We start from the raw sequence: 26,141 nt of genomic DNA on the forward strand, positions 1-26,141 counted from the left end.
TTTGAAAATCTTTGCATTCTGTTTGTATTTTCAGTTTATTTATATCCAATAATTTTTTGGTATGTAACTGCATTCCCTGCATTTTCCTCCCTCTTTTTACAGTGTGCTTTATGTTCTTCCCCACTGCCTGTTAATATGGAGTAATAGTCCTGCCCACAGCTTGACTCAGGCCATACTGTTAAGAAGCAGCCATTTGAAAACATGGGCAATCTCATTCTCCCTCTCGCCTTCTCTCTCGCTCTTTCTGTCAGGATCTTGGCAGCTCGTGGGAGGTGCTAATGGAAAAGCTCCTGCTCCTGTTCTCCTTGTTCACCACACTAATGTGAAAGGCACCATCCATGTTACAGCTGTGTGTTGCCATGACCAGGCCACCCTGTCATAGTCCGCTGGTCACCCAGCTAATGGGCCGACCACAGAGGAGAAAGGTGGGCTGTAACAGATGGAGGGAAAGAAAAGACTGCTATCAAATGATGCAGACAGAAAAACTAGAAACTACTCATATCCAATTTTTATTAAAGTAATAGTAATATTCGAAGAAAAACCTCCTCTATGTCTGTGTAGGTTCTCAGTCATCCACGTCATGGTAATCTAAGGTGTTTGGAAAGAAAAACAAATGGACTTCTTTAAATTGAAAGAAGTTTTCTTCCTGATCTCCTTAGACAACCACCTCTATGCATTTTATGCACCATTAAGCTGAGAATTAGCCAGTTGTCTGTTGAAGCAACTGTTACAGTGTGTTCACTTTTTTCAACAATGATATTATTACTTACAATAATGAAAGAATGGCTTTGTTTCACTCTACACATTGGCCTTGTTCTTGTCATTTAAAAGACAATGGATAATAAAGCGTTTGGTGATAAACTGTTAGGTAATGTTTTAATAGAAAGTTCTACTGACTTTTCAATCATCTTCTCTCCAGAACATACCTCCACCTCTCCAGGCTCACTTCCACCTTCTCTCACTACACATCACAGTGTCGTCTCCAAACGTAATGGTCCACAACAGACTCAGAGGCAATGCCTGAAGGAATTCCAACCCTTACCTGAACCACTTTGTTACTCCTACCATACACCTCACCACATAAGATGTAGTCTAACCGTGTGTACTTTCCTCCACTCTTATACATACTCCCATGCTCCTCCTCCTTCTCAAGTGTTAACCGAAGCCATTCTTTTCACAACATCTTTTCTTCACATTTCTGTCTTTAGCATAATGCCACTCCCACTTAATCAAACTTACTCCACAACTCCTTGTCCTCTTCTAACTGCCAGTGGAAAATATTTCTGTTCTACAGAAATATTTTCAACTGGTACCCTGTTGGGTTAACAGTAACCACCTCTGGTGCTGCTAACCAAGCAGCACCAGAGGTGGTTACTGTTAACCCAGTATGGAAATTTAATTCTTGATGATCTGCATGTTTGGTTTGGCAAAGATATCAGATGCTCTTCATAACGCAACCCTCCCGATTTACTTTGGCTTGGACCGACAGAAGAAGTACACTGGCGTGTGTACTTGTGGCAGAGTTTAAGTGCTTACCATATGTTTGTCCGTAAATCTGCATTTACAATACTGTGAAAGAATGAAAAAAAGGAAAATCAATGATGACCATGGCCCTTTCTGATCACTGTTAAAATGATAACCTGATTATAGTTTCTTTTCTTATTAATGATTAAATGGTATCGGTTAGGTCTGTGAAAGACGATACTTTTTATCCTTGCCTTCTGATGTTGGTAGATTTTTTTAGCACAGACAATTATTGAATAATTGAGCTAATTTTGAATTTAATTGAATATTTTGCTAATTTAAACAGCATAAAAAACATAGCATGGGAATACTTTGTGTTTGTGTACGAGTGAGTGTGTTTGGGAGAGGTACCACATCTATATGTGTGTACCTGCCAGAGTCTGACAGCACTTCTTGTTTCTTTTGCATATTTCACAGCAACCATGAGCCTGAAACGCTTCTTCTACCATGACAAACACACACAAACATTTGCCATCTAATTCTGAAACTAGACAAGTCTGCCTATTCTTTTTCCTCCTTTTTGCAACTGGACTACAGCTTAAGACAACCTTCTTCCGACTTTGTCACATTGTGTGTTTCTACCAGACATCACTGCACTCTGAATGTGTGTGTATCTATATGTTGTCTCCTCACAGAGATCATCACTGGAGTTCTGGAGACAGAGGTGTCCCTTAACAATACTCAACTGCAGTCCACCTGCATTACTCTGTCCTGCTGAACAAATAGGTTTCAGTTTGTCAGACCCAAACACAAGTGTAGTTCACAGTTGGCCTGTATAACTCTGAACCACACAGACACAAAGGTAAGAAGTCTGGGGAAAAATAAAACTGCAGCAGCAGAATATGTTGGGAGCATCTTTTTCAGAGGTAGCTGTTCAAACTCCAATCTTATTTTGTATGCTCAGTCATTGCTTTAATGGTTATGGCAACACTGTACTCTCACAGGTTACTGCCAAAAAATAGGAATGTGACAAAACTGATAAAGTCCATCAGACCTATAAGAAGAAGCAGACAGGACTCAAACAAGGAGCCACACTGTAAGATCCAGTTCACTTTTTCACAGGTAAAAGTGAGCAATTAGAAAGCCCTCACTGAACACTGAAAAACTCTCTTAAAAAGTGCAGCTAACCTGGTGCTATGTTTAACAATTGCATGCATTCATGCCTTTGTCAGGATAACTACTTATACAATGCATTATAGTCAAATTAAACAGTGTATACTTTTTAAATGTATTTTATTACAGTAAGAGAACGTTTTTTGACAGATATTTTATTGTCTTTATTTTTTCCTGTGCTATGCTACACACAGTTTACTATTCTCAGCAACTTCTGGAATTCAAGGAAAAATTTTCATTGTCTCCACTTAAGATAATATCTACTGGGGGCCTGGAAATGTATTTTGATTCCAAAAGACTGAATCTACTTGTGAATTAAATAATAAGCCTCTCACCTTGATAAACTACTTTATGATATCACGCTAACCACAAAGATAAGACAAAAACCAAAGTGGGAAATAAAAACTCCACAAAGTCTTAAAATAGCTGTCCCAGGAAGACAAACCCTAGTTTCCTTGTAAAAAGTCTACTCTTTATTCCCTTGACATGGAATTTGTCTTTGTCCAGGCTAATCTGAAAATACACTCTGTTGATTAGATATGTGGACATGTTGGTTTTTACAGTCTGAATAGCACAGCACAGAAGAGCATAGTGAACTTCCTGTGTAACACTGTTGAAATGTCCATTCTGAGCAGCTTGGTAACTATTTTGTGCAGTGACAGATGAAAGACAAATTCTCGGTGACAGAAAGAGAATAAAAATAGAGCGCCAAGTAGATATTATGAGGCGAGGGGTGCAACCATCTACTGAAGAGGTCATTTACTTATGACTTTTTAGAGTTAATTTATGGCTTGTGACCTTTACTGCTTGCCTTCTTCCCCTCTCCCATCCTTGGCACACAGATGCCCTGTAATAATCTTGCAAAAACGATTAGGCTGTGGTGTGGGCCTTGTTTGGACTTAAAGGTGGAAAACTTCAATGGCAAGCTATCAGATTTAAACCGCTAGATTTATGTGCTGAGTGGTTTTAAAAGGTTTGCATTAGCCTGCCATAACACAACCACAGACAGACAGGCAGGCAGGCAGAATATCAGGTGTAAAAGCTCTTTCTGTCTATCATACACACTCTATTGTTGCCAGTTTCACTCCCCCCACCCCGCCCCAGCACCGCCACCACTACTCTCTTCTAACTGGCTCTACTCTCTCATTCTCTGTCACACTCTCTCTGTCTCTCTGACAATTGCGTTATTTGGCCTTATCGAGGAATATGAAACGCCGTGGCGCGACATCGCCTCTCCGAGCCCAACAGATATGCCAATTCATTTCTCAGCTGGCGATTTGACAAGCTAGACTGCTCCTCTTGAAAGACGTCATTCAAGCGCACAGCCGCTGCCACCGAACCCCGCTCCCTTCCCCTCTCCCTTTCTCTCTTTCCTCAGCCACCTTCTCTCTTCCCCTCCCGCCTTTATCCCGCTTTCTCCATTCCATCTCCCTCTCTCCTTGTTGCAATCTGTGGAGCTTTGCCTCATAAGATTGAAAAGGGCTCTTTGCCCACGCCAAAAAAAAAAAAAAAGCCTGAAAAGAACATGGGAACTAAAGGAGAAGAAGAAAAAAACTTAGCCCCTCCCTCTATCATGCTCTTTCATAAAAAAAAAAAAAGAAAGAAAAAAAGGCCAAAGTATTGAAAATATAAAATGATGGGTGGTGGAGGGAAGCAAGCGGGTGATAACATTGTGGATATTAGGGGCTGGAATTGTGGGAGATGAGGAAAGAGAGTTAGAGCAGGTTGGAGGGGAGACAGAAAATAAATAAGAAGAAGAGAAAGAAGAGGAGAGGAGATTGGTGCTCTAAGCTGCGGGTGTTTGAGGGGATGACACAGCCACTAATACAAGTGTTTAAATATTTGATGCAGGGAGGGATAAAGCGGGATCGTCTCGCCACGGAATTGAGTGTCAAGACGAGAATCTATTACAGACAATCTTTGTGTGTGTGTGTGTGTGTGTGTGTGTGTGTGTGTGAGTGAGAGAGAGAATACAAGGCAGATTTGACAGTGTGGCGGAGCAGAGCAAAGCCTTCTGTGTGTTGTCGTCGCAATCTCCTCACCACCAATTCACCAACCCAACCCAACAACACCCCTCCCCAATCCCCGTTTCCACCAACACCACCACCACCCCACCTTCTCTTCACTTAAATGTTTTTCTGCTGTGCTTCAGTAGACGCTTATTATCATGTCTTTTGGAATGGAGGTTTTTGGGCAAGGAGCGAGACGTAAAGTGGGCGAGGGAGAGACTCTGATAGAGAGACTGGGGTGCACTGGGGCGGGGGGTAAGAAACTGTTCTTTGAGAGTGAGAAAATACTCTTGAAGCTCTGTGTGTGAGAGTGTGACAAAGCGGGAGTGCACCTGGACATGCAAAGTAACCGCTACCCATTCTGCTACCACACAGAGCAGTATCTCAGTGTGGTAGCAGAGTGTGGTAGCAGAGCATCACTGAGCAGTATCTCAGTGTGGTACAACAAAAATGCATGAAAGAATGAAAAAAAAGAAAGAAACACACATGATGTGTTCTGTACTTTTTCATAATCAGACTATGATGCAGTGAGGTTGATTTGGTAACAATTCATTTATTTTTTCCTGATTTTTCTTCTTAACATTTTCTGGCATTTTCTTTCAGTGAAGTACAAACTGGAAGGGAAATATAGATGAACTTCTGCAAGCTTAAAAAAAAGATTTTCATTTTTAAAGACTAAACTGACTAAACTTGTTTATCATTCATTAATTTTTGGGCCCTTTGTCAGTCACAAATGTTTGAATACGTATTCGCCCGTAGAGAAATCGTATGGTGATTATCCAGGATACTGAAGTGACAAAAACAGCTAAAAATTAGTTATCTAAGCATCTATTTAGAAAATATAGACATACTAGGAGCAGCGTTATGTCAGCAGCTCAATTTAAGATCCTAAACATTAACTATATGGTGTTATAATAATTAGCAAGAGTAACGAGTCACAGTCTGCAAAGTATATACAAAGTACTTCATCATTAAAGACAAAATATAGAATTACCTGCTTTATTAACTTTAGTAATAACAGCACATGAGGACTGGGAAAGACAGCAGGAACAGAAAAACACATATATAGCATATCAGACATAGACAGGGAAGGGAGCTTTAACCGTGAAATTATTGAAATTATAAGCATTTATTAAACCTTCTGATGAGATTTAAAAGAAGAAATTATTTGAGTTTTTTGTTAGTATAGTTGGTATTTTTGTTCCGTTTGTTGTTGTTGTTTTTTTTTTTTGGGAGGGGGGGGGGATTGATGATGTACTCACAAATTCACAAAAACTCATGTATCAAATATGATAGACTTGGCGTTACAGGGTTAACAACTTCTTTACAATCATTAATACCAGCACACCGTTTGCTTCCTTTTCTCCACTGCTGCTTTGTCCTTTTGTTTAGATTCTATTAAATTCACTTAAGGAACATCATCTCAATCTCCCCGTCTCACTGTTCTGTGATTGAGGGCTTGTGCCCTGGTCAACAGTGATCCCAGGCCACATTCCACTCTCACCTGTGTGTAGGTGTGTGTGGGTTTTTTTTGTGTCTGTGCCCATGTGTGTGTGTTCTTTAGCTGTCTAGACAGGGCCAAGTGCCACTTTAACCCGCGTGTAATGAGGGCAAGGTGGAACATTGTTAGGGAATAAAGCTTGTTACTTTTAGTCCAAACACACTTGCAGACACACAAAAATGCACTCATTCACATGGACACACACACACACAAACACACACACACACGTATTATACAAACACACACATTTTATCTAAACACGCCTTAGCTAACACTGGGTCAGGGTTGACCAACACCATTGACTCCAATTTAATCTCGCCCTGTAGCTCAAATGTGTCCCGCTTGTTTCCTTCTCTCTCTCTCTCTCTCTCTACGGTAACATTGGAAACTAACAGCTGAACTGCAAGTTTGTGACTTGAAAGCAAACGAGGAAAACATGTCTTTGAAAACTTCCTAAAGACTCATTTGACCCAAGATGTATTTATTTTAACCACTGAAAGGAGGCAGCAGTGCTATTATCAGGTTTATGTCAATTACATTTTTACATGTTTTTTTAAAAAAACGTGTGTGATTTCTTAAGCTCGTTAACAGAATAGAATTTAACTTACCAGGTGAAGTCTTTGGTACTGAAGTCGTATCATTTAATGTTCATTTTAACAGTAGCTCTAAACAGATATTTTCCTGGCTCATGAATTTAATATTTGCTTTTTGATCTTCATCATACTTGGTTATATATATAAATTTCCTGTGCACACATAACAATTTTTATGTTTGTCTGGGCTAAGTCTAGTTGTCCATCTCTGTCAGTATGTCTAAATAACGGCTGGATAAATCCTTTATCTGTGTGTTTTTAAACACTAACACAGAGAGTATAGATATACTGTAAACCAATTATAGGACATCAGTAATTCTTTAAAATTTGTCTCCTGTTTGATTAAATTCATCCAAAAATTTGGAGCAAACTGACAAAAGAAAGAAATACAGGACATGCACATAGTCCATTTAGTGGAAGTATTACATAGTAAGATTTATATATATAATACACAAACACCCCCCCACACACAAACACACACACACACATCCTAACACACTTAACCTGACTCAATAATACAGCTGGGGAGTGTTGTGTGCAGTGTGTGTAGACTCCAGATCAGACACCCTGTGACATTCCCCCAGCCCCCTACACCCACATGTGCATACACTTACATATGCACACATGGCACCCATCAACTCCCCCCGTCTCTCTCTCTCTCTCTCACACACACACACACACACACACACACACACACACACACACACACACACACACACACACGCGCACACACAAACCTCCCCCCTCGTACACCCACTAGACAGTGATTCTATGTTCCATGTCGCCACCCTGTCTTGTCACATTTCCTTCTTGTCTGCCACACTGTCTCTCTCTCTTCCTCTTTTGTACTCCCTCTGTCTTCCTATCCTCCCTCGCGCTCTCTTCTCCCATCCCTCCATCCAATCAATAAGTGCTGGCACTTCCTTCCACAGCTCAGGAAAAAACAATTAAAAGCCATCGATCCTAAGCACACACTCGTCCATGGACGCGCTCAAATACGCACAGACATGCACACACTTACACGCAAAAAACACACACACACATGCAAACACGCGCACAGCCATGAATATGCAAGTGGGTCTCCTTGACCTTCAAAGACAGGGGGAAAGCCAGGTGACTTCATTCTTCATGGGACTGCCACTGGATACATCTGTCACCCTTCCACCTCTCTTCCACACTAACTTCCACACACACATGCATTATTACTGACATACATGTGACATATACACGCAAATCTACATGTGTCTGTAGGTGCATACATGCATTTTTTTTTCAGATAGACACACATACACATGGGAAAAGTTATCAACATTTAAAAATACATCCAGAAGTATCCCTCTATGAGAATGAATAAACAGGGAGTCAGTGAAGTGATTTCCATCAGCGGCATCATTATTAACCAATAGGTAATGTGTATTTACTTAACAGTTATACTTTCATAATGCAATGTCCTCCAAACAAACTTTTCTCCAACCAAATCACAAAGTTGGCCAAATCAGAGATAATTTCCTTCACCTGCACATCCACCAGTTGCAACCAGTTCATCAGCAAAGATGACAATTACCAGTGACAGTGGGTCATTTTTATTTGTACTCTGCCGCTATCTGGGATCAAAGAAAAAAAATATCAGTAAGGATCAATTGGATCAACTAGCATTGACGAGGTGGCAATTTCATTCACTACTTTTTTAAATCACAAAATGTTTCTAAATGCAACAAAGTGTCCATGAAGTTTTCTCTTTATTAGTTTTACTGTCTCCAGAGAAAACCAAGTCTCTTAAGAGTGCCCTCTTGCTGTCAAGTCACTATAATCCAGGTGATAGATGCTATGAGTTGATCAAAATGTTTGTCTGCATAAACATTTTGCATAAATGTCATTCTGCATTTTGCATAAATGTCTGCATGCACTCATAGTAACTGAATAATTCTTGCTTCACAAGAAACATGGGTGTGTTCTGTGCTTTTTGCCTTTGGTTTCCATCTTGGGGAACATTTGCCCCCTTACTTCCTTGAAAGAGGTACTGAGGTTAAAAGAAACCTGGACAAAAGCCTGCAAGCAAGGTAAAAACTACTTTCATATTTATCTCATATTACTTTAGAAACAATTCTTGTAATGTTTTTACAAGGCATCCATTGTGACAAAACAATGCTGGATTGCTAACCTCACTACCTCGCCCAACAGTCTTGTTATTCCTATTGTGAATCAATAATGAAAACACTCAAAAATGGTACACACAAAGGGTCTGTGGAGGAAGGCAAAGACTGTGTGATCAAGGCAAACTGTCGACTACTGCTGTTAACTAGAGAAACAGTGTGAATAACCTTTTATACTTTGGCAGTTGTAAAAGGCACAGGGAGTGAGAGAAAATAAGAATTTATTCACATCAGTTCAGACAATCTATTAGTTCAGTCCTTCGTTCCGCTGTGTGGCTCTCACAGATAGAAATGCGGTAAAGAAAGAGAAAAAAACTGAGAAAGAAGGAAAAAAAATGTGTATGTGGTAAGCAGAGACGCAGAAAGTGATAGAGAAGGACAGCAGTCACACTCTGGCTGTTGCTCAATGAGGGAGTGGCCTGTAACGCCACCTCTAATCTGTGTCCAGTCAGCCCTACACACACAGATGAACACACACACAAACACACACGCGCACTGCCACAGTTCCTGCTGCATGAAAAATAGCCACATCTCTGAGCTGCTGAGTGACATGATGCTTAGGAATGAAATTCTTTTGTTGCTTAGATGTTTTTTCATCATGTGTCCGTGTGAGAAGGTTGCTGTCAGTGCAGGCCAGGTGTTGCTCAGGGTCCACTGCTTCTCTTTTGAATTGGAGAGTTTGATAAATGAAGAGAGCGAGGGAGAAAAACAAGAAGTGCGAGAGAAGTTGATGAATGATCGCAGAGTGATGGATTGACTGCAATTCTCCCACATCTTAAGTTTCTGCTGCTGTTTTTTTATGGCACCTGAATTTGTCAGTGGACATGGTTCAACCGATCTTTAGGGATCACTGATACCTGCTACTGTACATACACTACTGCTCAAAAGTTTAGGGTCACTTAGAAATGTCCTTGCTTTTGAAAGAAAATCACAGGTTTAAAATAAAGCAACTTTAAATATTGAAAATGACAACTATAGAGCCTCATCTGCAGCAATGTGGGCCCCTTACCTGACTGTCATGGTGAATAGGTGGATGGATAATGGAAAAAACACAACTTAACTAGAGGAAGAGTCTGTAGTTTGAAAAGGAAAAGATTCTTCAAGTGGGCAGCTTCATCTCAACATCAAGAGGGAAGAGGCAACTCCAGAAAGCAGTCAAGAAAGTAAAAGGTTAATTTGGGCAAAAGAACATGCAAAGTGAGAGAGTTGGACAAATGTAAACTGGAGGTGTGAAGAAGAAAAAAAAAAGACACTAAAGGAGAACCCATCTTTTCTCTAAGCATGCTGGGAAAACATGATGGTTTGCATGCTCTGCTGGAAGTTAAAAGATTATTTCTAAAAGACAAAAAGCATCTGGAAAAATGAAGGCCATCAGTCCCTTTCGCAGAACTGAATCATAGCATGTATTTGCTTTATTCGAATGCCTTTCTTCTTGCATCATTTCACTCTACCGCATGTATTAACATTTTTGTTTAACTTTAATTTTCATTTGCTATTACGTGAGGTTTAAGAGAAGAATAGCTCATTCTTTGCATGGGTTTGTTGGATTTCAAAAAAACTTTCTGCAGCTGAAACACTGTCAGTTATTGCTGCGCCGAGGAGGCATTACAGAGTTATAAAGAAGAGTGAGAAGAGTGAGACACTTCTCCAATCTTGCCATTTTATTTGAAGTGCCAGGTAGCAAAGCCACCTAATTCTAATTTTGCTCAATGAACTCAGAGATGACCTTTAACCTGCAATACCAGAGGCAATAAAACTTATTCCAACTCTTCAGTATTCAACATCAGGTTCCTTTCAACATACTGTGGCTTTTTTGGCAGAAATTTACATCCTGCACAGTGGAGTTTAGAGCAAAATGGCAGACAAACAAAGAGGACGGAGAAATGATGGTACTGACCTTGAACCCTGCTCTGAAAATAATCAAGCTGTGGCTGGATGTCAGGCATTGAAAGTTTTACTAGCATATTTTGAATTGGTTTGGTAGTATGGAGGTTGTGTTTGTTCTTGTTCTGATTGATGCATTGGTGTTAATTATCTTTAAAAACTTTATTAATGTAAATTCATTCCATTTTTCCTTAATAAAGTTTTACTACATTCAGACTCAAATTGTGATATAATACATTAACCCTTTCACGCATAGTGGTCACTACAGTGGACAGCTAAAATCCTGATTGAGGTTGTCATAATTCATGCATGAAAGGGTTAATTGAACCGTTTTAATTTCAGGACCATGGACAGCGCACACACCACCAGCGCCAGAATATAGAAATAAACATTTGTCAGTCAGTCCGGTTTGTTCTATCCCTTTAAGGGATATAAACCGTCTTAATAACAGATGCTACAGAACAAGATATACAAACTATTGTGATATGGCTTACAGTTTTAGATCAGAGCATGTCAGTGACTGAAGTCTGTTTCCATTAAAACAACCTTCACTATAGGCCTGCCACTATAGGCCTACATTTAACATACATGTGTATGACTTATGTTTATATATTTTTATGATTACAGTTAACATGCTGCACCTGTCGTGTTGCAACGACAGGTGCAACTGAATATCATATATGGTTTGCAAACTTGCAATAAATTGCATAACTCTGGGTAGATTGGGTAGGCTATACTGAAATGAACTGACTATCATCACTATTTTGGGCTTTCACTCACTCACTTTTGCCCCATTTAGCAAACCTGGCCCCAAATGACCTTAACCTTGTTGTTTTAAAATGGGACACCAGTGGGTTCTTCCCTAATTCCCATAAGTGACAAGAAAGGCATTTTGTATAACGTTCTTTGAGTGCGCAAGTAGAGTAGAAAAGCTCTATATACGAATCAGTCCATTTTCTATTTGCCTTTACGATCCCCGACAGCACTGGCTGAAATGCAGCCCCCAAACAGCCTCTCCTGTGTTTTACAGATGGCTGTAGACACTCACTGTTGTACCTCTCTCCTTACCTCCCAAATACATATTGAAAACCATTTGAAACAAAATTTTGATTCTTAAATCTGTCTTTATCACTTGAATTTAAAAAGAAAATCAGAAAATGAACAGGTACATGGACAGAACTGAAAATGAGTGAAAAGAGCAGCCAATGCCCAAAGACAATCTTTGAATGACCTTAACAAAGCCTGGACAACTGCTGCTCAAGCACAGTTTAACTAATTACACAAAGGTCTGGCTCCTTGGAAACAATATATATAAATATGAGGGGTGTCTCAAAGAGTTTTCCACAGTACTATAACTTAAAAATGTTGCATTAAAATGGCTTCATCCCTAATTAAAGTAATACACAGTCATTACATACCTATAGCCAAGCTATGTAAAAAGTGCATCCGGTGAAAAATAGTAACTAAATGCAGTAAACGTTGATTAAAACTCAATCTGGAAATTGGGATGCATCGTAAGAGTAAACAGGTGTTAAAGTAGAATAATTTCTATCATACTGTGTATGTTTTTGAGTGAGCTGTGGCTTACTGTAGACAGTACACCTAATACGAACTGAAATATTTTCCTTTCATTCTTTTTCCCATCCTTTTTGACCTCATTAACAGGCTTATTGTAAAGAAGCACTTCATAATCAATGGAAACATCAAAACAGTAAAAAAAAAAAAAAAAGAATTCGATATCCATCCTGAGCTGATTAAGTTCTTCCATTAATAACGTTTATTTCACAATAACTGTCGTGAGCTGCAGCTCACCTCCAGGCCTGCTAGATCAATTGACATCTGATCTGATTGGTTAATCACAGCGTATGAGATCGTTTCTGGCTTCTGTCAATCATATGTGTTAATGTGTGTGCCCGGTCAATTGATTCCCAGTCATCTGAACATAATCCCTCTATAATTAATCAATTAGCCATGTAACCAACATTCAACAGTCAAGCCTGCTTGAAGTGTGTGGGTGTTTACTGCTGTTTGTGTATTTGATTAAAGGCCAGTATTGGGGAATGCATGAGTGTGTGCACATCTGTGTGCTGATGTTATCATGCTTGAGTTGAGATATTAGTAACAGGTGGCTAACTGGATCCCTGGGGATCTCTACACTTCACATGTAGATTTGTGTTAATTGAGAGATACATAATTAGTTTACGAGTTGGTGTGTGTGGGAATGTCTGTGTGTGTTTGGCTGTGTGAGGAGTACATGGGTGTGTTTAACTGCAGTGCTGTTAATTAAGCAGGTTAATGCTTCAACTGTTTTACTGAGTCCCATCTCTTCATTAGCACATGCGATTTTTGTCTACATGTATGTTCATTTTCTGTCTCTGTCTCTCTGCTCTATGTGTCTGTAGGTGTGAAGCGGCTGTATTAGTCTACATGCTGACAGCCATAAACCAGCAGACGAGCATGTCTCTTTCAGCAGAGTCAATTTTACAGCTCTGAGTCGCAGCTCTGAACTGACAAATCAATAAAATCTGAGGAAGTTAAATAATTTAGCGCTGGATCTAATTAGTCTTCTAGTACTGCAGTATAGATTCCTCTACAATATTGATGACAGAGTGCCTGTTTATGGAACAGACTGGAGAACTAAGCTCTCTTTTTATCTGCTTTATCAGAGATGACATAATACAAATCGCCACACCAGAACATGAACATGAATTTAAAGTGGGTTTTTCATTTTGGGTGTAGGATGCAGACGGGGGACACTTAATTGATTGCATTACACTATTGTTTTATATTCAGATGAGTATTTTTGACTCGATTGGGTTGTTTTGGTTGTATGCAGAGGTTACCACCTGATTTGAAACATGCTATGCTTCAAAGAGAAAGTATTAACTATTATACTGTCACACTTGGGAGACACATTGAAATGCTTCCTTTATTTCATGCCTCCACACGTCTGGTCGGTCTGATCTTGTAAAATGTTCTTAGAATTTCTGTTTTTAGCAAAATCCCATCTTTATGATGTCACACTGTTCACGTGACCCTACTATAAAGCCTACAGGCTTTATAGTAGGGTCACTGTATTAGAATTTCAAACTATACCACTTTCAATACCATTTTTGATACCATGAGGAAAATTCTGACCCCAGCCTGCAACAAGAAAAGTAATGGTCAAAAGGTAATTTTCTGGAAAAAGCATGTTAATTTTCAAGTATTCTTCTGAAATATCAATTAGATTTAACAAAATAAGCATTGAATTAATATAGTAATATATATTTTAGAATCTTTTAATAAAGAAAGGTACAATAGCAAAAATGTCAAACACCTGAATTAATGAAAAAAAGAAGAGAATAATGGAAAAGTTACAAATCAGCTCTGGATAAAGTGTCGTATTAGTTCTAAAAACAGAGTGCTAACTGTAAAGCACTGAGCCTATTGCTGACTGCATTTTAAAACTGACCTTAAAGTTGGCTACAACAGAGGTGCATATCTGCCTCTAGCCCCTCTCCCAGCTTTTTCTTCACGCCTGAAATCTGCCTGATTCAACTGCTCTGCATTTCACATTTTTTCTCTGATTAGGTCTCCGCACTCTGGCTTACTGCTCTGTTCAGCTACACTTCCCCGCTGCAGCTGGCAACCTGACGGTTCTCCATGTGTCCATAATCTACTCTGCCACAGCTCAATATTACATCTGTGACACATTCAGCCTGCAACAACTATTCACCTTTTACCTAACTACAGTCCGCTAGCTGCTGTGTGTAATGATGAATAGATATCTAATGTGGCTATTGATTAGTTGCTAATAGTTACACCGCTAATGTTAATGTGTGTGGCAGTCAGTTTAACACTGAACATAACTGTTTAATATTTCGGTGTTTGAAGTTGTATGTGAGTTGGAGAAGGTCAAGACTGCACAGTTGTTATTGTTGAAAATAAGCATATGTATGTTTATTAGGATTTGTTTTGTTTGTTTGTTTAGAAAATTCATTTCTAACATTGATTAATATCAAACTATATTTTTTGACAACCCTAGTTTATATCAGAGTATTGAAGTATTGAGTTTTTATTTTTAAATGTCTTATAAATGATAAATAAATATCTGATGAGTCATAGTGACATTATAGCTCTTTTGTTTTCTTGTTTTTGATTGTACCACTTGTTATTTATGTCGCCGGAAGTGTCAGTGTTATTTTTTTCCTTTTTAATTTTGAATAAATATGGGTTCAGTACAAATGCAGTTATAAACATTTAGGTCATTTGTGCATTTTTATATGAAAAACCTAGACTAAAAATTGAAAATTATTTTGAAGATGATAGATAGAAAAAGGGTAAGGACAATCATCACTATTCACCATAAAAGGGGATGATTTTCACCTTTCAGTTTTTGGATACTGAATTTTGTCAGCCTCTCCAATTTTTTTTTAAATGAAACTTCAAAAACACTGAAGAGGCGAGCAGTTAAATGTTGTGTGATTTTAACCAAACCTGCCGTACATGTAGTGATCCATTCAACGTGAACAGTGTGACATGCTCATAAGTAATAAATACATCATGTATCCTCAGCTGCTTGAAAATTAGCATAAATCAAGGCAGCATTTTGTGTTATTGTGCCAGAGTTCATTTTTTAATTACCGCTCTCATCTGACCGCTTCAGCTTGGAACACAACATTTTTGTGAAACTATTGAGATGCCTGTTACATTCACACTGGAGGGAAAACACATGAAGAACACAGTTGATTACATGGCAGAAGTTATTAAAAATACTTTATTAATGCCGAAAAACATCATAATCTAGTGATTAAATTCACCGAAATGACTACTTTTTTAAAAAATTAGAACTTTTTTGTGTTTATAATCTGAACAATGTGCCATTGTTCTGTCCTCACGCACACAGGTTCTCTATTCCTTGTTTTGTTTTTGTGCTTCTTCCAGTGTCAGCTTGCATGGATACTTGGCGAACCATTCTGTGCATTATTAGTGCTTGTGTGCTCAAATGCTTGCATGTTTTCTTGCATCTGTGTGTGTGTGTGTGTGCGTGTGTGTGTGTGTGTGTGCGTGTGGTGGTTGTTATCAGTCACTGGGGTGGGGGTTTGGGGTGGGGGGGGTGGGGGGGCTATCGATCATCTCTTTTAATTACCCCGAGCATAGCGAGAGGCCTAAATTAACTCCTCTCCTCTCCTCTGGCTGCTGAAAAAGCCATGCATATTTCAGGACCAGGAGACCAATCGTATGTCACTCAGCCCTTCTCCTCTCCTCTGACAAGACTTATCACTGTTATTTATCTCTCCCGCTCCCTCCCTCTCTCTCTCCGTTGTGCAGCAAGCATGTTGCCTGTGTGCAAAACAAAAGAGTGAATAATAGATATCTATACAGCTCATGTGTGCTTGTAGTGGAGCAAGTGTAACAAAAGGGGAAAGAAAATGTAAATCTCAAGTGTCGCCATCACTGGTTTGTTTGTGTTTGTGTGTATGAGTATGTAGTCATCTGTGTGTATATGTGTGTGTCCTTGCTGCTATATGAGAAGCAGTCAGAACCCACAGAGATGCATTAGAGGTGTTTTACCATGCTGCTGTCATTGTGGCTTGTCTGCCGGTGATGACACTGAGCGCTATTCTTCTTCAAGTGACTATTCTGTAAGGGCCTACTCTGTTTTCTCCTCTCTGCCTTCCTTTGACCTGAGCTGGACTTTACCTTTGACAATGCCTTCTGCTAACGTACATCCTAATATCTTCCTAACAAACTAAAAATAATGAGTGCTCCCCATTTAAGAGATGGAATTCTAGGCAAATGCATGCAAAGTTAAAGACAACCATACAATCATTAAAAGACAAGCAAGTACTTAAATCAGGTGTTGTGTGTTGATTTACTTCATTATTTGGTTAGATTAAAATATAAGAAATTATCCTAAAATAATGTAAGCATTCCATAAATGGTCTGTAGACAGGATATGCACTCATGAAAATGGACTTTCAATCTGTATTTTATGTGTAGCTTATGTACTAGCAAAAACATGTTCAGTGGTGAGTGAATTCAAATTTTGTACGATAGGTTCAATATTTTGTTTCTATTGTTCAGTATGTAACCGACTGAACTGTGTTTTAAAAAAGTATTTTTTTGAAAATGAAAAAACACCGCACAACACTAAAAACGATCATTTTAAGATTCAAACAAGAAATATGAATCTAGCAAGTAGCAAGTTGGTTTACTTGTTAGAATAGCAACTTACATAAGGACCTACCATTTCATGGTTTGGCTCACCTCCTCCTTCTCTTGTTAACCCAAGAAGTATGTGAAATTATTGTGGCTGACTGTAGTGACACAAGGTCATACAGACATTATAGGATTTCTTCTTGATTTTAGTAAGACCCACAGCGTAGACAAAGAAATTGAAATACGGGAGCATATTAATTCTGTTTACAGATTTCTGCCCTGCTTCCTGCCCTTACAGTCGGCCTTTTTCATAACGCTGCACTAGCTGATTGTCAGGCGAGATCAACATTTTGTTTTTTCTGCTCCTTTTTACCTCTCTCATCTGCTGCTGTCCTCACATTATATTTTTCCTCTCCGAGAGTGTGTCTGTGTGTGTGTAAGTGGGTGTATGCATGCAAAAAAGGGAGATTTGTGTTATACTGGTGAGTTGACATAGTAAACAAGCTGTGCCTATCTGTCTGTCTGTCTGTTTTCCAACAATGAGTCAGTGAGTCAGTCAGTCAGCTATACAATCAGTCAGCCCGCAAGTCAGTGAATTATCCCACAGCTACTAATGGTCCGTCCTCAATCTCTCTCTCATTCCCTCTCTACACACACATACATACACACATCCAGAGCAGCCATCCTCTGTGTAATTTAAATGACTGTCAGGTCAGTGGCGAGAGCAGCACCTTGCCACGTTAAAAATGCCAGGCGGCTGCCATCGTCACCGCCAACAAGCTGCCCAAACTGTCACACACTCACACACACGTGGACACGCACACACATAGACAGAGCTGTCAGCCACCGGTCACAATGCATTTACTTAGTGACAGAATTCTAATTAGTGGTCTGGCTGGTGTCACCTGACTTGGAGAGAGAGGGAGGGAGAGAGAAAACGGAGAAAGAGGGAGATTTGTATGGCGGAAGAGATGTGTTGTGGGAGATTGGAAAATGTGGACGAGGGAGATGGAAGGGTCAGGAAAGATAAAGGCGAAGAGAGAGAAAGGAAAAAGGGAAGGAGAAGCGTGGAGTGACAGGTAAAGTGATGGAGAAGAAGGAGATGAACATTAAAAGCACTAAACTATACGAAAGAAAACAAAGAAAGACAATAGAATGGAAGAACACAACTACTGTTGTTCGGCTGGTAACATTTACATAAAACACCAAATTATCTCCTACAAGTGACTCGAGCCATCCTAGTAGCTCACGTGCTTAATTGTCAGGTAGATGAGAGTGCTAGAGTTTAACCCCATGTAGCTTGTGACATGACTGCACCCTCTACCATGACATGCTGTCACTAGCAAACAAGAAGGAGGGAAGCAGAGAGTGAGGTGGGAATACAGGAGGAACACAACACAAATGTGATATGCCTGGGCCAGTGTTTAGTTTACAACATCAAACTTGGCTCTAGGCCTTTGTACTAGGGCTGCTCAATTAATCGAATTTTAATCTCGATTACGATCTGGGCTTTCAACGATCATTAAAAATGACTGAGCCGATTATTAGCCCCTCCCTCGTGCTTTACTCTCGCGCTGCTCCGTGTGGCAAATCGAGCGCACCTCTCTGCATTTCGAACACGTGTCACAACAATTAAGAGCAGCGGTCCCCAGCCTTTTTTGCGCTACGGACCGGTTTATGCCCGACAATATTTTCATGGACCGGCCTTTAAGGTGTCGCGGATAAATACAACAAAATAAAACTAGTACCGGTACCGAAAAAAAGAAGATTTATTCATAGTACCGGTACCGAAAAAAAGAAGATTTATTCATAAATCGAGTAAACGATAAAAATGATAACAACGCTGAAAACCGATAAAAACCCTGAAAACTATACATTTCACACCTGAGCCTCAACTCTCGTGGCCCGGTACCAAACGACTCACGGACCGGTACCGGTCTGAGGCCCGGGACCGCTGATTAAGAGGACCCGAGGGAAGCTCGGAAAGCTAAGCAGAAGTTATTTGGAAAGGAGAAGTAAAAAAAACTTCAGTGGTGTGGAAACATTATGGGTTCGCGGAGTCAGACGTGGATCAAGTAGACATAGTGTGTAAACTTTGCTACAGTGTCGTAGCTGCACCACAGAGCAACACTGCAAAGTTCACTAAACATAGATGTTTACATTTTTCATTTATTTTTATATTGCAAACATTTGCACTGTTATCAGTATTTGCACACTATTTTATATTATTTTTTGACAATCTTTAAAGTCATAATTCAATAAATGGTAAATGGTAAATGGCCTGTATTTGTATAGCGCTTTTACTAGTCCCGCCTAGGGACCCCAAAGCGCTTTTACACGTCCAGTCATCCACCCATTCACTCTCACATTCACACACTGGTGGAGGCAAGCTACAGTTGTAGCCACAGCTGCCCTGGGGCAGACTGACAGAAGCGAGGCTGCCATATCGCGCCATCGGCCCTTCTGGCCAACACCAGTAGGCGGTAGGTGAAGTGTCTTGCCCAAGGACACAACGACCGAGACTGTCCGAGCCGGGGCTCGAACCGGCAACCTTCCGATTACAAGGCGAACTCCCAACTCTTGAGCCACGATCGCCCTTTACATATTACATTGTTATTGTTAAATAAATATCGTCAAATAATCGAGATCTCAATTTCAGTGAAAATAATCGTGATTATTATTTTTGCCATAATCGAGCAGCCCTACTTTGTACTGATACTCAGAACTGTATATTCTCATCTATTTGTGGACAGGTCAGGTGGCTCTAGGCACCCACTGACATCTGACAGTTCACAAGGTGTGGATCCATCATGTTTCTAATGTCCACTGGAAAAGTTTCAAAATTCATGGTATGGTCCATAACATCACACTAATCAAGATAAGTAGAAGACAGACTGCAGCTGAATTCTGTTTTTTCATCCCTACTAATTGAAGTTCATATTTCGAGTAACGGTGGCCGCTGTATGACGAAAAACTGTGAATCTGTAGTGAATGTAGGCTGTCAGTCTGCTGTTTACCTCAGCTGTCAATATGCTGGGTGTCCTTATCTATTTAATCTAGAATATTGAGAAGTGAGTTATTGTGGATATCCTGAACTTTTCTGTCAGTAAGCACTGTGGTTTTTGCCACTGTCAGTGAAACTTTAAAGTGGTTCTAATATTATTGGACTCAGACATTTAGCAAATAAACCTTCATACGATGTGAGAATGTAATCAAACTGTTTATCAGAGGGAAGATGTGATTTTCAAGACACTCAAACCTAACTTATCAGCAGTACTACTCATGTAACCCGTCTCTAGCCACATACAAAAAAAAAACATTAGGTGGAACGCTATTGTCCACCTCAGCCACTGTATTCAAGATGACGAGGTAATATGGTGGCCTTTAAGTGTTGGATGGTAAAGGCCTTTACACAATGGACACAAAATCTGAGCAACTATTTTCTGCATTAAATATACTTTTTAGACCAGGGGTAGGCAACCTTTCTGATGGCGAGTGCCATTTAAAATTTCCTCAGAAGTCAGTGTGCCATATGCATTAGCAATAAATTTAATAACGCTCTATATGAACAGTTACACAATATATAGAACCACTTTATAGAATTATATTTGTTTGCAGATGTTGGCAGCTATCAGCGAATAGTTATCAGCTATTTTGAAACAAAAAAAGACACTTTTTATCCATAACAAGAACTCCATAACAGCAAATGGACTGTACAACAGAAAATACAAATGATATTTATGGTCTCCTCACAACAATGATAAGAAAAATAAACTAAGCCAATATGGCATGTTTGTTAATACAGAGACACACATGTTAATGTGATCTCTGGTCTCCCACTCATAGACACAGTTTTCCGAGTGTCCAGCATTCAGACGGCTACCTGAGGACACATGTAGAGCCAAATACTGTCAATAAGGCCTCTGCAATGTTCTGAGGACAGTTAAACTTGTCAGGTAGTGATGTCCAGCAGGTGAAAATGCAAGCTCCATGAACACGCACATCTATGGATTCCAGCTGCTTCGATGTTGCATTAACTGGCATTAACTCAGCCAGTTAATGTGAGATAAATCTAGCTGCTCATTAAAGATTTCTGGTTTGTTCAGAAAATAAAACATTGGTCCATACGCCTGAAAGTCCCAAAAATGCATTGTGTCTCGAGTCTACGGATGTATCCATGTATTTCCGTGGTGCTGATGCTGTGCTGAGCGGACAGCTCCTGAAGCTTTTGAAGTGTCGGAATGTGGAAAGCTAACAACGTCCCTCTTACCAGTAGGCTAAGTTATTTTTAGTTAATTATAGATACCGTCATTAAGAAGAGGCACAACTAATGTGTCTATGTGAGCTGATTTGCGATGTGCACCGCTGGCGTGGCCATTTATTTTTTGATGCACCTTCTCAGATTAATTCACTGCGTGTCGTGTCCAGGGCTGGACTGGGACAAAAAAACAGCCCGGGATTGACTAAAGACCGGCCCACCAGGTATTAAAGCCATAAAGCCTTTGAATGAAAACAAACGCTGTTGTGACAGTGATGTACAGTCTTGTTGGTATATGTATGATTTCTATACATTTTATGTCAGATAAAAACTTTGGTTGTAAGCGTCAGATAATTATTTAATAAAAGCGAGACATTTTAAATGAGAATAAGAAAAAAAAATATTTCTTTGTGCCCCCCTTTCCCTGTTAATGCCCTACCTGGCCCCCTGGCATAACTTTGCTAGACCCGCCCCTGCACAGTTACCAGCTGTCAGCTACTTAGAAAAGGATCCTGGTGTTATTTGTCTCTCAGAAACAGTTCATAACTTCCCTTCAACTCATTCATGTCACCTAAAAGGTAAATCTGTTTCTCCATCACCTGTTCAGCTCTGATGATTCAGTGAGGACATCTCCTGGTTTCATCTTCATGTTTCCCTCTCACCAGATAACCAAACCGATATCATGACCAGCAGGTTTTACAGCTGTGGCTCTAGCAAACATCAGCTGAATCTAGAAAGTAATATGAAATAAATTCTAACAACAGCTGATCAAGCTTAAACGTGTTTAGCGCAACATCCGCTGGTTTCCTCTTTCTGGCGCAAAGTGGGCGATAAACAAACAAGAGAGAAAAGCCGATCAGCTGATCATTGATCAGTTTCATGATTAAAGTAGCAACAGAAGAGAGAGGGGGGAGAATGAGAGAAGAAGAGGCAGCTGTGCAGCAAAACGACAGAATAAATCCACCTTTGTGTCTTTTTCCATCCTAGACAAACTGCGTCCCTTCTCAGCTCAACACGAAACACGTAATATTTTCTCTGAATGCGGGAAAATTACGTCTTTTTACGGGACGGTTGGCAACTCTAACTAATCTTATGAATAAAATAAAGTTCACTATCAGTAACATCATAGCACCGACCCAGCTGTATAGAAACTCTGTAATGCTTGCTAGTACGCAGTACGAGTTATTGTAACTGACTGTAAAAAGTCAGCATGACGAAAATAAACTCCACCTAAACTTGGTTTATATCTGCCTCGGATCTCTCCTCCTCCTGTCTCCCCTCTCCCTCATCCACCTGCTGGCTTCCACCACTTGTTAATTTTACTGAATCTGTGGAAGCTCTGCCATAGCCACCACCAAACAACTGAGTTATTTTTACACACCAATCCACCACCTTTCATTGTTTATACCGTTACAAAAAAAAATCATCGGCCCACCGAGCAAATGCCCCGTATGCCCGATGGCCAGTCCAGCTATGGTCGTGCCATCATTTAACCCTTCGCATGCCAACTGTGGCACGCGTGCCTAGGGTTGCCAACCCCTGTTTTAGACTCACCTATACCTAATACAAGCATTCACAACAAGCGCCTCACTTTGCTCGACAAATTTGTGGCATTTTTTTTTTTTAACCAAGCTCAATTTTTCCAAATTTCTGAATTTGAATTAGCAGATCTGACCGATGAGACCAGTGCATTTGGGAACAGGTGAAGTGGAACTGAAAATGTGCAACAGCACCAGCACAATATTTCATCTCAGACACATAGCTTGGGGGTGTTAAACAAAAGCTTCAGTCCCAAGAGAGATGCAGTTGCTGGTCAGTGAAGAAGCATGCTGAACACTATCAGAACATATGGAGAGTTATCCTGTTTATTTTTGTTGCATGCATGTTTGTTCCATTGTCTCTTTTGCTTTTTAACTTCTGGTTGTCATGTTAGCTCAAGCTATGTGCTGTATTGCACCAGCTCAGTGTTTACATAGTGAGAACTGATCAGAGCAATTATCCAGTTTATTGTTAATGGCCATCATTAGGCCAGAGTAGCTATGTCTTTTGATCATATAATATCTGGCATGGAGTTGCTATCTAACAGACAGAGTGAAGTGCTGTCAGAGCTCAGTAGATGCAAGATTGGTTATGTACAGTAGCTCAGAATAGGACTTCAGTATCTTGCTCTCTTTCCTAACCTTTGTTAACCTCTGTGTCTCTTCCCCTGTACTCCAAATCCAAGTTCACCACTCCATTTCTCCACTCAGCTGCCACTCTTCCTCTCCAGGTCCTCATGTGCTGCAGCTCTCCCAGCCTAGTTTTGTTTCCACTGGAGTTTTTCAGACGCCATTGTTGGAGTCACAACTCTGTCACAGCTTCTTTTGTCCAAAATCACAGCTGTATCCTGCTGAATCATTTTTAGCTTTATCTGCAGGTCTTCTTCCTCGTACTGACACAAAAATTTTTGTACTATATTACTTTTTCTTTTGGAAAGTTAGACTGATAACAATTAAAGTAGGTGTTAAAATTGAAGGAAAAAAAAGAAAAACAGCGAGTTTAAAAAGCCTGAGCCCAGGGTACAGAAGAGTCCCCTTGAAGAGTCCCCTTTAATCCCCTTGAAGAGTTCATCCAGTTCATTCAGGGCCAGTTCATCCAGGCCCTATTACTGAGCTTCCAGAGTAGGGTTATGGGGTTAGCTCTGACCTATCTGGGCTGCAGGGGCGTAAGTCCAGAAGAGAGAGGGGGTTCAGGGACACTGTGAGACCCGGTTTGAGAGCTCTTCATGGGGTCACACATCCAAGAGGTTCCCCTCCATCCTGCTCTCCACTCTGGTACTATTAACTGCCAGTGTGAAGAGGTACTTCATTTCTCTGCTCTGCATTTGTCTCTCTCTGTCTGTTGGCCCGCCTAGCTGCTTGTATGCTAGTCTAGTCTACCCCTGAATGGTTAAAGAGAGGGGTCCTTGGGACTCATATTCAGCTTAGAGTGCTCTTTAAGGGGCAAGCAGGTAGTGAAGTGGTCCCCTCAGTCTTAATCAACTTCCACACCTTTCACACCTTCTCAGCAGCTCTTATGTCAAGGACCCACATCAATGTTCCCCCTAAAGCTGGGCATACACTGTTCGATTTTTGGCCCATTTTGAGCCAATTTTTCAGTCACGCGACCGTTTTGGTGATCAGCCTGATTCTGGCCTTCATCGTGCGTCGTGCATTGTGTAATATACGTGGGGCAACGAGAAGCAATTAACACCTCACGACCAGCTCCCAATCATCAATCGCTTGGTCAGGAGGATTTCAAACCTGTTTGAAATCCTCACGACCGTCGTGAGGGTGTCACCGCCGCTGCTCACACTGCGCACGCGCAATCACATAAATGTCGGTGAAAAAGACAGAGTAGTACGGCTGTGCAGCGTATGATCTGTACACAAGCAGCGGAGGCACAACTTGTAGAACTTTGGCAAGCTCATCCGAGCCTTTTCCATGTGGCCTCACAAAATCATCACGACCACAACAACCATGAAAATAGTTGGGTTTACACTGCTGCTCAATCACAGCTTCCTGATCAATGTAACAGACAGAGAGTTACAGGACTCTCTCCCAGACCACAGACTCATACTCATAATACAAGTCAGAGCTTTATAAAAAAAAAGAAAAGAAAAAGAAAGTTGTGTTTTCAAAATTGGAGTTCAAGTTATTTTTACTTCCAATAGTGTTAACATAATACACAGGTCAATGACTACATTTTTGTTTTACATTTTCATTGTAAGTGGCCTAAATGTAAATGCTGTAATTTGATTATCTTAATAAACCATGAAACTTGGATTCGATGCTGGCGTGACCACAGTGCACACGTCTGATGTCGCTCTCAGTGGTCCAAGGGATCGCTCAGAGAGTTTCTGTGTTTGCTCAGACACATGGAAAATTAGAGGGAACATTGACCCACATGCAGATCCATAATTGGCAGATTTCTCTTTTCTAACGTGTAATCCAGGAAAGAAGACGCCACATTTTCAACATAAAATTCCGTTAGAGTAATAAGTTACCAAAATACTGCAGATGCGTAAAAAGGTCTGTGTCAAGCTAATAGTTTTCACTTAAAGGCAAAAACGGTTTAATGGGTTCTTGAGTTGCTTTGGGTTAGCATACAGGCACCAGAAGTGTGTGTGTGTGTGTGTGTGTGTGTGTGTGGGGGGGGGAAGGTTGAGGTCAAAGGCAATGTTAAAGTCAGCCTTTCAAAATACACGTTAATTCTTTTTTACAGGAGTCAGGCACCCTTGCTAACAATTTTCATATTGTCACTTCAAACATATATATATATTTAATAAAAACAAATATTATTCAGTTTATTTGGGAAAATTACATAATTCCCAACATTCATCTAAACATTTCAAAGATATGTGGTGTATAACTTAAGTAGCTGTCTCTTCTTAAAAGTTTGCTTACTCTAGAGAATGGGTAAATCTTTTCAATACCCTATAATTTCAGGGTACAGTCAGTTCAGTAGACGCTGCCAAGTCAGTATTATATCATTGGGATTTCACATGCATTGTGTCAAAATGTTACACCCTGTATACTATTCATTTTTAACTTTGAATTGAAGTCCAAGAGTTAAGATTCCCAATTTTTCTAATTTAATTAAATTTCACTCAGTCCAGCTCTCTTTCAGAGGGAACCCATAACGACACTCACATCCCTACCTGTACAACCAGTCTGGTGTGGGTTAAGGGTCAAGAGCCTTGCTTAAAGGTACCGCAGTGGTGAGGGTGGGGAAAGTGCTATTTCAATTTTGTCCAGTATTAAATATGCATTGCTAAACTCTAGGCTACAACCATTGTCAAATATTAACAGTGCAGATGGCTGTGTTTCAAAATATAGTATGTTTCTGTGTTTTCCATTTTAATTGAGGAACTCTTTATCTGAGCTCATGTTTTTAACTTCATATCACAGACATCAAACTACTGTAAAGTTTCTCTTGTCTCTCT

The sequence above is a fragment of the Neolamprologus multifasciatus genome, chromosome 18, assembly GCF_963576455.1.
Source record: "Neolamprologus multifasciatus chromosome 18, fNeoMul1.2, whole genome shotgun sequence".
Lineage (NCBI taxonomy): Eukaryota > Metazoa > Chordata > Actinopteri > Cichliformes > Cichlidae > Neolamprologus > Neolamprologus multifasciatus.